General features: G+C 44.1%; 1 long non-coding RNA gene across 1 annotated transcript in view; it reads right to left on the bottom strand.

Moving 5' to 3' along the window:
- Nucleotides 1-4,125: 4,125 nt before the first annotated feature.
- Nucleotides 4,126-16,809, bottom strand: part of LOC141085928 (uncharacterized) — a 46,028-nt gene continuing 33,344 nt past the window's right edge. Inside the window, exon 3 of the long non-coding RNA XR_012231442.1 lies at nucleotides 4,126-4,272. This is a non-coding gene — a long non-coding RNA (uncharacterized lncRNA). The remainder of the gene's footprint in view (nucleotides 4,273-16,809) is intronic.

Here is a 16,809-nt window from a genome sequence, read left to right as displayed (position 1 = left end):
CTCGGCATTTCACCTAGCATTTCATTTTCCACCGTGAATACCGTGGAGAAGAAGGTATTTAATATATTAGCTTTTTCCTCATCATCTACAACCATACTTTCCTCACAATTTTTTAATGGGCCTACACGTTCACTTTTGATTCTTTTACTATTGATATAGTTGAAGAACAGCTTGGGATTAGTTTTACTCTCCTTAGCAATGTGCTTCTCTGTTTGCTTTTTGGCAGCTTTAATTATTTTTTTAGATAAATAATTTTTTTCCTTATAGTTTTTTAGAGCTTCAACAGTGCCATCCTGCTTTAGTAGTTTAAATGCTTTCTTTTTACTGTTAATTGCCCCTCTTACTTCTTTGTTTAGCCACATTAGGTTTTTCCTATTTCTTGTCCTTTTATTCCCACAAGGTATAAACCGCTTACAGTTCCTATTAAGGATGTTCTTAAACATTTACCATTTATTTTCTGTATTCTTATTTCTGAGGACATTGTCCCAGTCAACCAGATTAAGGGCATCTCTAAGCTGGTCAAACTTTGCCTTCCTAAAGTTCAGTGTTTTTGTGACTCCCTGACATGTCCCCCTAGTGAAAGACAAGTGAAACTGTACAATATTGTGGTCGCTATTTCCTAGATGCCCAACAACCTGCAGATTTGTTACCTCTCTGGTTTTCTATGGCTTAGCCTGGGCCTGCTATCCTCCTTCGCGACCCATTCATAACAGGTTACCTTGTCCAGACTTGGCATAAGCCATAAACTTGGCAAATTGCAGAGAAACCCCAATGCCCTTTAACCCTGTACAAGGATCTGGTTTTACAACAAGGGCACAGAAGATTGCTACCATGGGATGGTTGTCATGCGGAAGTGTAAAACGATAGGTAGAAATGATCGCCAAGCAGGGTCAAAGTCAAGAGGCCAAAATCACGTCAGGGCCAAAATCGTAAAACTATCGGGTAGTCAAAAGTTAAGCCGAGGTCTGGAAAAGGATAAGTCCGGAAGAAACAACAGATGCACAGCACACAGGTAAAGTCAGGTACTATAAGCATTGAGTGACGGTGGCAACTGGCACTCAGGACTCAGGGATTTATGTCGTAATAGCCCCACCCAGTGCTTAGAGCTGCTAGAAAGCCAAATGAACAGAAATAACTCCATTGCTTCTGGACTGGCCAGAGCCACAAGTCCCAGGAATAATATAGGATTTATGCTGTCAAGCAACACCTGCAACAACAGCACCACATAGCGGCCGGAGCTGAAACTGGCACAGATGTTACAATCAGAAACCGCAAATTTACAGTACCACTGGTAACATCTCTAGATCAAGTGTCCAGAGAAGACTACGAGAAGCAGGTCTTTATGAGAAAATTGCTACAAAAATGCTACTACTGAGGGCCACAAGCAAGAAGAAGAGACTTGTTTGGTTCTAGTACACAAAGACTGTACACTGAATCAGTGGAAATCAGTAATGTGGTCTGATTAATCAAAATTTTTGATTTTTGTTAACAAACGATGTGCCTTCCAAGAAGTAGAAAAGATAACTAGATGGTTTCTACATGTGAGGTGCCCACCATGAAACTAAAAGGGGGAGGTGAGATGGTGCTTTGCTGGTGACGCTGTTGGTGATTTATTTCAAATACACACTTGATGGCCTCCACAATCACCTGACCTCAACTTAATGAAGATAGTTTGTTATGAATTGGACCGGATAATGAATATAAAGCAGACAAGTGCTTAACATCTTTGGGAACTTCTTTAAGACTGTTGGAAAGCAATTCCAGGTGACTACAGTGCCTTGCGAAAGTATTCGGCTCACTGGAACTTTTCAACCTTTTCCCACATAAAGATACCAAATGTAAATTTTTGGTGAAGAATCAACAACAAGTGGAACACAAATGTTAAGTTGACCGAAATTTATTGGTTATTTTACATTTTTGTTGAAATTCAAAAACTGAAAAGTGGGGCGTGCAATATTATTTGGCCCCTTTACTTTCAGTGCAGCAAACTCACTCAAGAAGTTCATTGTGGGTCTCTGAATGATCCAATGTTGTCCTAAATCACTAATGATGATAAATATAATCCACCTGTGTGTAATCAAGTCTCCGTATAAATACACCTGCTCTGTGATAGTCTCAGGGTTCTGTTTGAAGCACAGAGATCCTTATGAAAACCAAGGAACACAACAGGCAGGTCCGTGATACTGTTGTGGAGGAGTTTAAAGCCGGATTTGAATACAAAATGATTTCCAAAACTTTAAACATCCCAAGGAAAACTGTGCAAGCGATCATATTGAAATGGAAGGAGTATAACACCACTACAAATCTACCAAGACCCGGCCGTCCCTCTAAACTTTAATCTCAAACAAGGAGAAGACTGATCAGAGATGCAGCCAAGAGGCCCTTGATCATTCTGGATGAACTGCAGAGATCTACAGCTGATCTACAGCTATTGACAGTCTGTCCATAGGACAGCAATCAGCTGTACACTACACAAATCTGGCCTTTATGGAAGAGTGGCAAGAAGAAAGCCATTTCTCAAAGATATCCATAAAAAGTGTTGTTTAAAGTTTGCCACAAGCAACCTGGGAGACACACCAAACATGTGAAAGAAGGTGCTCTAGTCAGATGAAACCAAAATCAAACTTTTTGACAACAATGCCAAACGATATGTTTGGCGTAAAGGCAACACAGCTCATCACCCTGAACACACCATCCCCACTGTCAAACATGGTGGTGCCAGCATCATGGTTTGGGCCTGCTTTTCTTCATCAGGGACAGGGAAGATGGTTAAAATTGATGGGAAGATGGATGGAGCCAAATACAGGACCATTCTTGAAGAAAACCTGTTGGAGTCTGCAAAAGACCTGAGACTGGGATGGAGATTTGTCTTCCAACAAAACAATGATCCCAAACAAAAAGCAAAATCTACAATGGAATGGTTCACAAATAAACATATCCAGGTGTTAAGGTACTGTCACACTTAGTGATGTACCAGCGATCCCGACCAGCGATATGACGCGGTCAGGATCGCTGGTACATCGCTAAGTGGTCGCTAGTGAGCTGCCACACAGGCAGATCTCACCAGCGACATCGCTGGGGACGGGGGTCGCTACTTACCTGTCACACTAGGCGATCCTGCGTCCTCCCGCCCGGCTCCACGCTCGTTTCTCCACAGGAAGCGCCGCAGGAAGCTGACGACGAAAAACAGTCCTGCACGTTCTTGCACAATCAGCGATAACCAGCGGGGGAGCCGTTCGTTGGTAAGCATTAGACACAGCGATGTCGCTAGCAATATCGCCATAACGTCACAAGTTATAGCGATATTGCTAGCGATATCGCTTAGTGTGACAGTACCTTTAGAGTGGCCAAGTCAAAGTCCACACCTGAATCCAGTTGAGAATCTGTGGAAAGAGCTGAAAACTGCTGTTCACAAACGATCTTCATCAAACCTCACTGAGCTCGAGCAGTTTGCCAAGGAAGAATGGGCAAGAATTTCAGTCTCTCGATGTACAAAACTGATAGAGAAATACCCCAAGCGACTTGCAGCTGTAATCGCAGCAAAAGGTGGCGCAACAAAGTATTAAGTTAAAGGGGACGAATAATATTGCACTCCCCAATTTTCAGTTTTTGAATTTCCACAAAAATTTAAAATAACCAATAAATTTCGTTCAACTTCACAATTGGGTTCCACATGTTGTTGATTCTTCACCAAAAATTTACATTTGGTATCTTTATGTTTGAAGTGTGATATGTGGGAAAAGGCTGAAAATTTCCAGGGAGCCGAATACTTTCACAACGCACTGTACCTGATGAAACTTCTTGAGAGAATGTTAAGGGTATGTAAAGCAGTTGCTACTTTGCAGAATCTAAGGTTTAACACATATTCTAGTTTGTTTTACACATGTTTCTTTTCTCCTTGTTTCTCTTTTGTCCCTTCATGGTTTTGATGTCATCAGTCTGAACATACAATGTGCAGATTCCAATAAGAACAAAAAAACACTGCATGAATAGGTGTGTCCAAACTTTTGACTGGCAATAGAGATGTACTGTAATGAAATAGTATACTGTACATGGCAACAGAGATTTTTTTTCTTACTTTTCTGCAGTTTTCTGTTTCAAGTATAAAGGAAATAAAACCTGCAAAATAGCGAAATAGTTTCTCCAGTTTCGTTTCTTCACTGTCCTCGCAACTAGCTGTGTTACTTTTCTGCTCTTGGTTGTTCTGCTCGTCTTCGTCACTGTCGCAGATAAGTTCACATGGCTTCTTTTTGCTTAAACTCTCTGACTTTACTACATTGGAGAGAAATAATTAACTTTGTGATTGTGATTGTATGTTATATGATGTGCTTAAAAAGAAATAGGTACAAGTTAAAAATAATGGCAAAACTTTATCAAAGACCATCAGCAAAGGAGGAGATTGTTGGAATATGAAAAGAAAAAATAAGGTCTTCTGTAGGCCCTTATTGTTCTTTAACCCCCTTTACCAACATGTAAATATATGGCGCAAGTCGGCAGAGGGAGTATGGAGCAGGCTCACAGGGTTGAGTCTGAATCAGGGATGGGCAATTCATTTTTCTGAGGGGCCACATGAGAGACCATGGTGGAGGGCCGAACAAATACGCTGAAATTAATTCTGCTCAATATTGATATAATCATAATAATTATAATTATTTTATTTAATATTAATAGTATGACTTAATATTGAGCAGAATTAAGTATGCTGACATCCCCCTATATGCCGTATGAGCCCCCTCACAACCCCCTATATACCGTAAGAGCCCAAACACAGGCCCCTAGACACAGTGAGCCCCCCCACATCCCTTTTATATACAGTATGAGCCCTCACATACCCCACTGTACACAGTATGAACAGCCACATATCTACCTGTATACATTGTGAGCACTCACATAGCTGTTTGTATGTAGTGTGAACACCCACAACCTCTCTACAGTATGAGACCACACATAGCCCCCTGTATGCAGGGTCAGGATCCACATATCCCCCTGTATACAGTGTGAGCACCCACATAGCCTCTCTATATATGAGACCCCAATATACCCGATATACAGTATGACCACCAACATAGCCTCTCTATAGCCAATGAGTCCCCACAAAGCTTACTGTATACAGTTTGAGCACCCACATAGCCCTCTGTATATATTGTGAGCACTCACAGCCTCTCTATATACAGTATGAGACCCTACATAGCACCTTACATACAGTATGAGTCCCCACATAGTCTCAATATATAATATGTAAGCCATCACATAAACCCTATAAAGAGCATGAGCCCCACATAGCCCTCTATAAATATTATGAACCCCAAGATAGGCACCTAAATACAGTATGACTACCCACATAGCCCTCCAAATACAGTATGAGCCCCAACATAAGGCCCCGTTACACATAACGATGTCCCAGCGATCCCACCAACGATCCGACATGGATGGAATCGCTGGGACATCGTTAGGCTGATCGCTGGTGAGCTATCATATAGACAGCCCCTCCAGTGATCTGGACCAGCGATCAAGCTGGTTTCCAATGTAAACAGCGGGTATCTAAGAGCCGCACGGCTCTTGGATACCCGCTGTTTACCCTAGATACCAGCGTGCACACTGGTATCTAGGGGTAAACAGCGGGTATCCAAGAGCCGCACGGCTCTTAGTTACCCGATGTTTACGTTGGAAACCAGCGTCCAGCGTCGCTGATCTCTCGCTGCCACACGCAGAGATGCGTGCTGGCCAGCGGGAGACCAACGATCAAAAAATGGCCCGGGATGATTGTACACGATCAGCGATACCCGGCAGGGGGGCCGGTCGCTGATCCCCGTCACACACAGTGATATCGCTGGAGATTGCTGATGTGTCACAAAATCAGCGATCTCGCTGTGTGTGACGGGCCCCATAGTCTCTTAAATACCGTATGAGCTACCATATAGTCTTCCTATACAGTATCAGCCTTCACATAGCCCCCTAAATACATGCAAACATCCCATACACATATAAAAAAAAAAAAACACATTATCACCTCGCTCCCATTCCCTTGGTGATCTCCTCCAGCCTCCAGTTAACTGACTGTCATTGTGCAGCAGACGAGATCAAGTGACGTCATTGCTTCTGTTGGCTCAGTCGCACACGCTGATTGGTGGAAGAAGAAATGGGTGGTTCCACCTTCCACCAATGTATTCCCCGCTATCTGCATTCTGAGGATGCAGTGGCAGCAGGCAGCGGTGGTGGACAGTCAGAGAACGAGGACATGGTGTGGCCCATGGGCCAGTGTTTAAGCCCTTTGGCTGTCTCGGTCCACGGGCCGGACTGGAATAGCCAAAGGGCTGGATGTGGCCCACAGGCCACAGTTTGCCCAGCTTGGTTTGACCCATACACAGAAAATAATGGCTGACACACAGCCTGGACCTGCCTTTAATAGACCTGCCTCTAACAGAATGTGGACGACATATTACATTTTCAGAACCCCAAAGGTGCCAAAACACCAGAAACCTCTCACAAGTGCCCCCATATTGAAAATTAAACTCCTCAAGGAATTCAACTTGGAGTGTTGTGATTCACAAGTGCTTTACAAAAATGTATTTTATTTATTGGGACATGAAATTAAAAATGTAGTTTTTTTAAATGAAAATGTTGTTTTAGCCCCATATATTTCCCTTTCACAAGGGTAACAGGTGAAAATGGACAGCACAATTTGTAAATCAATGACTGATGAGTACACCCCTGACCTGACAAGTGACCTCCTTTTGGAAAATACACTCCTCTAAAAAAAATAAGTTATTTTTTCCACAAAAAATTTTTCACAAAGAATAATAGGAATAATAGGAAGACGTGGCCTCCAACATTTATAAACAAATTTCTTACAAATGCAGCAATACCCAATGATTTATGAATCCTACAGGCAGTATTGTATTTTCATTGTGCTGCTGTTTGGTTTGCCCATTTTAGAAGTCTGGCTTTCCTTTCTCCCTGTAGCTCTGATGTCAGTAAACCCTCCCTTATTCTGTAAGCCAGCAATCTGTGTGGAGACACGAGGGCTAGTGGGTGCTTTCATCCACTGACCTGGCTCATCCCATTGAATACCCGTACTCCTTCCCCGTGGGCAGAACACTACTCAGACAACATAGGGTGAGGGTACCATACACTGGTAAGATTTTATTGGATCACCAAAAGTCAAAAACATTGCCAGAAATTCCACAAGATGGTGTAAAATATGAGTCTCACCCTTCTGGAGGCTCTCGGGGGATTAGAACCTCCGTGACTTCTGGGCATCCAGGGCCAACTACCCCAACAAGTAGCACCCCGCTTTTGGCGGGTACCTACAAAGCTTAGGAACCTGACTGAGCAAAGTGAAGTATTTGGCTGGGTAACCTGATTGTCCCAACTTGGGTTCTCCAAACTACTTTGTAGACTCAGTGATGGGCAGTGGAGCAGATCTGTATTCCATCAGTTGGAACTGTGGTTTCTGGGCTGACGTCCTGTAGAGTTTATATCTCACAGCTCTCATTTCCGGTCATTCTCCCACAGGATTGGGGCTAGGTGGGTGGAGGTAATCCTTCAATGTTCAGTTAGACTGCATATTTGTCCTCAAAGTTGCGAAGTCTAGTACACCACAGGGGACAGATGCAATACATAATTCGACAAATTAACATACAACAAGGGTCAACACACGGTCTCACATGAAACAATGGCTCGTTTTTCCTGACCTACTGAACAAAAGAACAGTACATCTGGCATAACTAAGAATAATTCACCCCCAATCCAGTGACCAGAGTGACACTATGTCGTCATAGTCTGCATCTTTGATTTAGAATCATTTATTTTTATCTACTATAATTTTGCATAACTACAAGAATTCAGCTGGAAAATAAACTTTCTTCTGAAATCTTCACATGTGCCTCTGCAGTCGAGTCAAACTATCTGATGAAATAATTTTGTAAGTAACGATACAAACAGAGCCACAGAAACGGTTTCTCAAGCGTCCTGCACTCGCAGCCTAGTTATGGAGACAGAATAGTAAAAATAACTTCTGCCAGATATATCTGTAGAGACAGTCTATACAGCTTCCATGTTAAGTATGAACTTTCATGTAATGTATCAGACTAATGTCAAAAACTGCTGAGTCATATCACCTAGGTACATCTCAAACCTGCTTTTTACGAATTACCACTAGAGGGAGCTCTAGAATAATTGTGTGCCGTTTATAAGGTCTATACTTCTAGTATAGTAGAGCAGGGAATACATTGCAACTCTGGAGAAACTTAACACATATGATTCCAGAGAAGAACTGCAAAGTTTCCAGCAACTTAATTCTGAGAGAGATTGCATAGTAAGTGATATTATGTTCAAAACAGAGGCAAGAATTGTACAGATACCAGAGACTTCATCTCGCATTTCTGGGAACATCAAACAATCAAATCTTGGTCAAGCTCTTCCAAATCTTCAACTCTCAGTAAGCAGCTTATAATGGCAGAGGCTGCAGGAGCTACTAAGAAACAAGTCGCCTTTACGTGTAAGAAAACTGAGATGGAAGTGGGTGCAACATGTGAGAAGGCAGAACAGAAAATGAAAGAAGCATCCTAGACAGCAGAAATGGAAACAAAAGTGCAGCACGCAAAAGTACACAAATAGAGTTTCAAGAGAAGGAATGTGAACATTCGGCCAGTGTGACGGGTATGGTGGTGGAAGGGAGATGTATTTTTCTAGCAAGAGCCTTTCACACCGGTAAACAGCAAGGAAGGAGGTCAAGACCTGGCCTGCACCGTCTCTGATATTCCGGGTTTTTGGGGCAATGCCTGGATTGCACAGCTGTAGGTCTGAGGACAGCATAAATAGACAGCTAGAACTCCTCACTATGTTGGTTGGTGGGAAAGAGCTGAGGGGTGTTTTGCGTCAACCTCAGTCTTGAACAGACTAGCACGTCTGGCACATTACTAACCTATGTTGTGGAAGCAAGCTGGACTTTAGATTTGTCCGATGTAAGACTGTTTTTTTCTGCTACCAGTGTGAATAAAACACTGGGCTTGAACTGAAAACCTGCATGTGCCTCCTTACTGCCTTCCTGCCATTGCCTACCCGATCAAATCTCCACACAAAGTTAAATGTCCTGGGACAAGCTATCAATAGCAGTCAAAGAGACAACACCATTTAAATTCTTCTTGATCGAGAAGAAGCGCAAAAGCAATAGTTCCTGACAGTGCAGACATTTCTTCAAAGCATCAGCACGCAGATCCTTCCTCAACACTCTGCATTCAATGTCAGTACAATGAACTGCCAATAACTCATCCTGAACCTCCCTCATGCACCAGAATGTGCCAGGCCCCTACACCTCAGCAAACCATATACAGACGCCCACATGCAAGCCATTATGCAGCCATATCATCACATTCTGGTCAACCACACAGTGTCAGTTCCATATGTGGCAGAAACTATGCAAATTACACCAGCTGCTGGACTAAATGCCCCTCATCCACTGTGACAATCTATGGACTGAGACGGAAAGCAAAGGAAGGTGAGAGAGAGTACGGCTCTGACACTTGTCTATCTCTAGAGAAGAACTTCTACATAAATGATGGACTTATCTTTACCCACAAGTGAAAAGGCAATTGATCTGCTCTCTAGGACACAGTAAATGTTGTTTGCAGCAAACCTCAGACTTCATAAGATTATGTACAACATCCACGAGGTATTAAAAGTACAGTATTCCTGTCTGAGATCCATGCAATGAGCTTACAGAACCTCGATTTGGACACATTCACATTCCAAGTGTCCGCCTGTGATAAAACCCAATCACATGCCAAATACAACTGAGAAAAAATACGCAGATCTACAATGCCTCATTGAATAACAGTGGTCCGAGTGCAATCCGATTTTTTTATCGAATTGCATTCGTCCCAGTTATATGCAATTGTGAGCGAACCCTAATAAAACAGGCCAGCGAACACAAGTAATAGTAGCAGATGTCAACTAGATGAATTCTTAGGAAGCATCACACAGCCTGATAAGGGCTTATTGGTACAAGTGAATCCCGAGACAGAATCCAAAATGGGACTGCAGTGCTTGCTTGATAGTCCCCTTTTTCTGCTGCTGTTCCTAGAATTTTTCTGCAATGAGCACACAGAAACACACAGAGCGTTCACTGCTGGGCGCTGCTGCAGCACATACAATGCTGGATTTCGTCCAACGCTGGCCTGCAGCAGCATCGGGATTTTGTTTGTGAGCAGAGTAAGCGAGCTCTATCTCCGGTCACACTCCTACCTATGTTATGTATCCAGCAGTCTCAGTGATGTAAATACACCAGTGTTTCCCATATGATGAAAAGACAGTAGTCTCTGTGTCTCCTATGTGGTGCATATACAGTATTCTTGGTGTCTCCTATGTGATACATATACAGCAGTCTCAGTGTCTCCTATGTGATGTATATACAGAAGTCATGGTGCCTACTATGTGATGAATAAACAGCAGTCCCAATATCTGTGATACGTTGTTTACACCAAACCTCCCACTGCTTGAGATTTATAAGCATTAAGTGAGCAGTCATAAATTTCCAATTTTCAAGAGACGTGTTTATAAATAAACACAAATATGCATCTGTGTTTAGAACAACTTAATGCTATGAGCAGATTTTTACAAGACTTACCATTAAAAACAGTCGACTATGCTCCAGACCAAAGCAAACATGCAAAACTTGTTGGAAGTAGCAACATCATCACTACCATTTTACAATGATTATACAGTATATATATATAATATATATATCCTTTCTTGGCGCTTCCGGAGGACAAGGATAGTTTACAGGTTGAGATGATTTGCTCAGTAGCAAATTTATTAGGACACTTTAATAGGAACAAAACAACGTGTTTCAGTCCACAACGGCCTTCATCAGGTATAATATGTGCTTTTAAAAATGTTTAAAAGAAAGTTGTCTTTATAGACTGGTGACTCCTGACAGGGGTGTACCTCAATTAAATGGTATTAACACCCCACCCCAATTGGGTCAGTGTGATCTTGAACCAATCCTGGTATATCAGACTGGTATAATGGTATATGAAAAAAAACAAAACATAAAAAATATATAAAAAAAATAAAAAATATATATATGCAAAAACATATTATAAATTGTAAAATTACACAGTGGATCCAGTAGTCCTTTCCACACGTATTTATAAAACAATTAAATTACATATCGTCTTAGCAAAATTTAAAAGTTCGAAAGGAGAAAATAAAAAATGTTTTTTCATCTTTCATTCACCTCTTCTCCCTCTCACTCCTCTCTCCCGTCTCCAATGAAAATCTCTATACAATTAATTGGGATTAACATCCCACCCCAGGTAGGTCAGTGTGATCTTAAAACCAATCCTGGTAATCAAGGCTGGCATAGTTCCTGCAATTGTGCTGCATACAGGAAGATTATGAGGAGTGGATCCATCACACTGATCAACTGAATGTGCATACAAGACATCCAAAGGGTGAGTGCAACAATACATATCTTCTTGCGGTGAATATACACCTACACTTAGACTCTGCGCCCCTTGTCTCCCCTTTTATATCTCTTTCCGATATCCTTGTGCACTACCATTCTACATCACACATCTCATCAAAGAGAAGCAGCTCCATCACTAAGGGTGATTTTATTATCATCTTAGTGACCGAGCTAATTTTGACCTCTTGATCTAAATGTTTGTCCCCAATAAAATAAAAAGGGGACGGCACCAGCACTGGAGGTGAGTATAGTTTTTTTTTTGTTATCGGGGTCAAACATTTAGATCAAGAAGGAGTTCACCTAGTAGTGGACAGGCCCTTTAATGACCAGGCCAAATATTTTAAATCTGACTAGTGTCACTTAATATAGTAACCACTCTGGAGTGCTTTAACATATCTCAATGATTCTAATATTTTTTTTTTGTGAAACATTGTACTGTATGTTAGTGGTAAATTTAGGTTGATATATTTTGTGTTTATTTGTGAAAATATCAGAATATTGGTAAACAAATTTTGAAAAATTCGCAATTTTCAAACTTTCCGTTGTGCTGCACAAAATAATTAATAAATTACATTTCCCACATGTCTACTTTACATCTGCATCACTTTTCAAATGTCATTTTATTTTGTTAGGATTTTAGAAGGGTTATAATTGTAGCTGATATTTTTCATTTTTTCAAGAAATTTACAAAACCTGCTTATTTAGAGACTCATTCAGATCAAATGGACTATTGTCATGGAGTGACTGGCCCAGTGTTACACGACCCACACACAACAGGGAAAACTTTAACAACGGTGGGCCCTGCGATAGGGAACAGGGAAATGGACACCTCCTGCACTCAACTGAGGATGTGCCCTTCTCTTACTACCGTCCCTATATGGGTTTTTTCAACCCGTCGCCGAGCAGGATACCTAAACCCTCACTTGCCCTGCTCCTATCCCTAAGTAGGGAATTGGCAAGTGAAGACACTGGTCCAACCGCTGCACTAAGACAACATAAGGTAAGGTAAGACAAATGCCACAGGGGATAGGAATCACAAAAACAACACTTAGCTTTCTCTGCTGCAATACACCACACAGCAGAATAAGGCACCAGATCACAGCATTCAGCTGAACCACCACTGCATCAGCAACCTTCTGTCTTCAGCACGGTTGGTATCCAAAAGAACCTGTATCACCAACAGTCAGCTGATGCATCAGGTGACCTTCTAAAGAATGGTGGGAGTGGTCACCACCTGCATCAGCAAACTCACCAGCAATGTAATTACACCAGCGGCCACCGGAGGGAAAAACTGACATTAACCCCCAATGGCCTGAAAAGAAAAAAGTTAATATGAAACGCCAAATCTGCCACAGATCCAAAAATGGATCGAGACAGTAACCCCCCCATTCAATGAGGGACCTCTGGACCCTCAACACTGGACCTCACCAGAAAACCTACAGTGAGGATGCCTCGATCCACCAGAGTTCACCTCAGCAGTCACCTGACCCTCAGATTTATGGCAAACGTGGACAGATGGAAGTGACAATAACGTATGCTCCGGAGGTGCCAAAAATCTCCAGAGCGCCGACCTGGGGAATGAGCTGTATACGGGCATTACTGGGGGTAACTCCAGCTGGTAAGTCCCTGGGCTGAGAATGGCCGACACCCGATATGGCCCGATTACCCTAGAACTCCAGGCCCCAGTGGCATACTTCTACCGGATGCATTTGGTGGACACCCATACATATTCATTCACACACAGGTCCAGACCTGAATGTTTATTGCCACGCACACGTTTGCCACAAGATGGTGAACTCTTTACAGAACCGACAACAGAGGCGTCCCTCTATGTCATCACACTCACACCCCCACAATGCTCAGAAGGAACCACCACCCTCCTCTGGCTCCTCCTCCTAAGAGGACTCTGACACTCAGGGTTAGCTTGTGGTGAGGATTGAGACTTGCCCCTAATCCCTGGCAGCACCTCTGCTGCCCCCACTGGAGAAAAAGGGGATGGTTGTAGAAAGATGACAGAGACAGTAGCCCCCAGGCAGCAGCCCTCACACGACTGATCCCAGATGACTACTTCCCTGGACCGCCAATCTATGACCGGGTTGTGTCTTTTCAACTAAGGGAGGCCTAAAACGATGGGTGATGGCATTCCCCCCCAAGATGTAGCACGACAGGGACTCTTCATGATGAGTCCCTATACGCAGATGTATATCATCCACGACTTGGGTCAACCTCCCCTGGCTAAGTGGGACAGAGTCAATGGCCTGGACGCTTAGAGGTTTTGCTAGCATCCTACACCTCAGGCCATGGGTCTGGACAAAGTGAACATCCACCAGATTGACACCTGCTCCACTGTCCACAAGCACATACCCCGCTAACCACCTCTCCAGCAGACAAGGAACACTGAGGGGAAAAAATGGGGGAAATATCCACTCCCTGGTCGCCTCCCTCCACACAACCAGGGGGATGCGGCTTCTTAGATGGTACAGATATTTTGGCGCGAGCTGGGAAGACACCGATGAAATAACCAGTCTGGCCACAGTAAAAACATGCCCCCACACCACGACGAACCGCAGGCAACACCGTTTGTGAACCAACTCCTCCCACCTGCATGGGCTCGTCTGCACTGGTGTGTCCTCCCTAACAAGGACTACAGGGGGCACATTTGGTGTATGTCTCTCCCTCAAGCGTCTATCCACCCTGATGGCAAGGGACATGGCAGCCTCTAACGACTTGGGGGCGGCGTACTGCACCAGAGTATCCTGTAACCTTGGAGACAGACATTGCATAAAATGACTCCTAAGGCTAGGGTCTTTCCATTGCTTGTCACCTCCTGAACTCCGAGCAGTAATCCTCAGCCGGCCGGCCCCCCTGCTTGATTTAACGCAGTCAGGATTCCGCCAGGGAGACGCCATCAGGATCCCCATACACAATAACCAATGCCACAAAAAACTCGTCCACCGACCGCAGAGATGGTGAACCGGCCGGCAGGGAGAAGGCCCAGGATTGGGGATGACCCTTGAGAAGGGAGACTATAATCCCCACCCGCTGTTCCTCACTCCCTGAAGAACGAGGGCGAAGCCTGAAGTACAACTTGCAGGCTTCCTTAAATACTAAAAATTTATCTCTCCCTTCAGAGAACCGGTCAGGGAGAGATATATTCGGTTCTGGTAGAGCTTGCAACTGAGCTGAGGCACAGATCCCCGTTGACTGCTGCAGCTGCTGCACCACCTCATCACACAGCACCTTGAGCTCATCGGTGAGTGTCTGGAGCAGTTGAGCAAAGGCCTGCATTTGGGCCATGGCTCACCAGAAAAATAAAAATGGGAAGGTTGGTGATAATGTCACGGAGTGACTGGCCCAGTGTGACATGACCCACCAATCGGTCGGTCACTAAATGGCAAAACCAAAAAAAACACACCAGGGAAACTTTAACAACGGTGGGCTCTGCAATAGGGAACGGGGAAATGGACACCTCCTGCACTCATCTGAGGATGTGCCCTGCTCTTACTAACGTCCCTACACAGGTTTTTTCAACCCGTTGTCGAGCAGGATACCTAAACCCTCACTTGCCCTGCTCCTATCCCTAAGTAGGGAATTGGCAAGTGAAGACACTGGTCAAACCGCTGCACTAAGACAAACACCACAGGGAATAGGAAATACAAAAACAACACTTAGCTTTCTCTGCTGCAATGCACCACACAGCAGAGTAAGGCACCAGATCACAGAATTCAGCTGAAGCACCATTGCTCCAGCAACCTCCTGTCTTCAGGACGGTTGGTATCCAAAAGGACCTGTATCACCAACAGTCATCTGATGCATCAGCTGACCTTTTAAAGGATGATGGGAGTGGTCACCACCAGATTCAGCAAGCCTAGCAGCAATGTAATTACACCAGCGGCCACCGGGGGAAAAACTGACATTAACCCCTGATGGCCTGAAAGGAAAAAAGTTTTAATATGAAACGCCAAATCTGCCACAGATCCAAAAATGGATCGTGACAACTATGAGGGGCCTATATACTGGAAATTCCCCAAAAGTGATACAATTTTAAAAACCACACCTCTGAAATATTTCAACACTGCTATCAGGAAAAAAAATTTAATACTTCAGGTGCTACAGAGGAATTAATGCAAAGTGGAATGAAAAACACAAATTGTAATTTTTCCTCTAAAATGCTGCTGAAGTCCCATTTTTTTCAAGGAGTAGCATGAGAAAATAGATCCCACAATTTCTTACCCAGTTTCATCTGAGCATGCTGATAACCCAAGTGGTCACAAAATTATGGAAAATACATCCTTCAAGGATTTTATCCAGGGGCATAGAGAGTATTTTAAACCCACATATTGTTAGGGCTTGCGGAATGCACCTAATAATATAAAGTAGAGGCTAGGTGCATTCGCAGCCCAGGGTCCACCGCGCAGAGATGGTAAATAAAACGCACACCGGCGGGTTATCCACTGATCCGGTGTGCTCAGGAGCGAACTCTGTTACCTCACAGAGCCGCTAAAACAAACGCCGGAGCCAGTTGAACTCACAGAGCTCGGCTGGGTGAGCGCTAGTTAAAGGTCACAGAACTCTGTCCCAGAGGCACAGGGCTAGAGTTCCTCTAGACCATTAGCGCTCGGTGCCGCGGCTGCAGTGCCAGCAAAAGGAAAGGAAGTGCGCACAGTACCGCTTTGGCGGACGCCACTAACCACCCAGAGTGGGGAGGAAAGCGCTAGAGTTGAGCACGGCGCCGCACTGGCGGCTACTGCTACCTGACGCGGTATGAAAGTGTCCTGAGCAGAGAGGCACAATCAGACGCTAACAAGTGCAAAGGATTGGGATGCACTGTGGTGTATAGCCTAGCCACTGACAGGCGCTGACTCTAACCACAAGACCCTAACAACAGACACAACCAAGGGTAGGGGTTTTATAATGAGTCAGTCACCAGATACATGCATCCATCATCATACACACCATAAGCATTTGAGTCTATACTAGCGCATGGCCGAGTGGCCATGCGACTCTTTTATAGCGGCGTCCTTCCGGGACCTTCCCGGTGGACCAATCCGAGCAGGAACGGGACCTGCGCATGTGACCTCCAACCTCCAATGAGAGGCATGCTCAGTAAGCAAAAGACAGGACTTAGTCCCAGAAGCGTCTGCTTGCTGCTGACTCAAGCTGGTGTTATAGCAGAGACAAAAGAAGCAATCAGACGGCTAGCATCAGCCTGGGCAAGATGCTGGGACCAACATCTCTGGTGAACAGGAATCTCTGCGGCTGCAGAGGAATGGGAGACCGCAGAGGACATGGCTTGAGATTCCCCCTGTGCAGTGGGGGAAACTCGACGCCTAACACAG

Source organism: Dendrobates tinctorius, unplaced genomic scaffold (genome assembly GCF_039654945.1).
Source record: "Dendrobates tinctorius isolate UK_male_01 unplaced genomic scaffold, ASM3965494v1 ptg000007l, whole genome shotgun sequence".
Lineage (NCBI taxonomy): Eukaryota > Metazoa > Chordata > Amphibia > Anura > Dendrobatidae > Dendrobates > Dendrobates tinctorius.
This window is presented reverse-complemented; position numbering and strand designations above follow the sequence as displayed.